Source organism: Pyrus communis, chromosome 14 (genome assembly GCF_041283825.1).
Source record: "Pyrus communis isolate YQ-2024b chromosome 14, ASM4128382v1, whole genome shotgun sequence".
Taxonomy (NCBI): Eukaryota; Viridiplantae; Streptophyta; class Magnoliopsida; order Rosales; family Rosaceae; genus Pyrus; species Pyrus communis.
The window spans coordinates 22540043-22541703 of record NC_142578.1 but is presented as its reverse complement, the minus strand read 5'-3'; the positions used below and the strand labels follow the sequence as shown (position 1 = coordinate 22541703).

Here is a 1661-nt window from a genome sequence, read left to right as displayed (position 1 = left end):
TTGTGTGTGACAATCATGCTAGTACACAGTGTTATTATTCACGGGTTATACAATATGGTTATATGTTATTAATTTTTCCATCGCTTTCTAAGATTCTTTAAACTCAAAATTAGAGATAATGGGTTATACAACATAATTGATATGTTATTAGTGCACGGTGTTTACTTGGATTGATTTTTCTCATTTTCAGTTTTGGTTTTCGTATGCTTTCAAGTTGGTTGTTGTTTGGAAATATGCTTCACTAACTATGCATCGCAATAAGCTTACGCCACGGTTTTGTTGAGATGCGATCAGAAGCGTTGTATGACCTTTGCTAAAATGCATTCACGATGCTTTCATGATTTTATACGACGAAATTTTAACGTCGCATATAACAAGTTTCTTTCGTGAATTTTCTCATCTATCACAACTTGTTATGCCAACTTTTACAATTATTTAAATCCATTTTCTTCACTATATATTAATGTTCCCACAAAACAAAACTACTAGTCTTAAAACCCTTTTATACTTCTCTCCTTCAAAAAGCTCTATACCATCCTCTATTCTCTAAAATGGCCAAGACCCTCCAAACCCTCGGTTCTAACTACACCATTCTCATAGCCATTTCCTTCTTCTTCCTCTCAACCCTTGTCACTTCAGAGACTCACCGTTTCTCAAGACCGTTATCTCTATCAAAACATGGTCTAAAGAAAGAGAAGCTAAGCCATCTTCACTTCTACTTTCATGACATAGTGAGTGGCCGAACCCCCACGGCAGTTAAAGTGGCTGAGGCACCGACTACAAACACTTCCATGACTGGCTTTGGCACCGTGGTCATGATGGACGATCCATTGACCATTGGCCCTAAATCGAGCTCTAAGCTAGTCGGAAAAGCCCAAGGTATTTATGCTGTAGCTTCACAAAGTGAGGTGGGGTTGTTGATGGCCTTGAATTTTGTTTTTGTTGAAGGGAAGTATAATGGTAGCACTCTCAGTGTGTTGGGGCGCAATGCGGTGTTCTCAGCCGTGAGGGAGATGCCGATAGTAGGTGGAAGCGGGCTTTTCCGATTTGCTCGGGGCTATGCTCATGCTAGCACTCACCAGTTTAACATCAAAACTGGAGATGCTGTTGTGGAATATAATGTTTATGTCTTCCATTATTAACTGGTGTGCGTGTTATTTGCTTTCCTAGCTTTTCTGTGGCTTATATATATGAATCTTGATCAGTCTTGTGGCTCAATTAATTTTCCAATCCCCTGCTGATACTTTGCTTCTATGAGATCCAATCCCCTGCTGATTCTTGATTCTTTCACATTTGAGTCTTATGTAAAAGAAGATTCAATAATCTAGCTATCACATTGCTATAATTTGTAATACCATTGACTACTGTCACATTTGTTGCTAAGTACTTGTATATGCATGATGCGTGTAGCTTGGGCATATCTCAAAAGTAACCTTGTTCAATGTTTAGGTTTTCCAACATTATGCATGATGCACGTAGATCTTAATCCTTGGATAATTTGAACTTACTAATTCCTTGTGTAAGATTAAAACTTTAGTCTTTTGACCCTATATCAATTGAAAATTAGGATATGCAAAACAGACGAACAAACGGACTACCAAAATAATGAATATATTACTTAATTAACTTAAAACAAAGAAACATTATAGAATTGCGAAGAA

The 1661-nt window shown here is 37.4% G+C and overlaps 1 pseudogene; it reads left to right on the top strand.

Annotated features, from left to right (window-relative positions):
- Positions 1–496: 496 nt before the first annotated feature.
- LOC137713973 (dirigent protein 22 pseudogene) lies at positions 497–1428 on the top strand (annotated as a pseudogene).
- Positions 1429–1661: the final 233 nt, after the last annotated feature.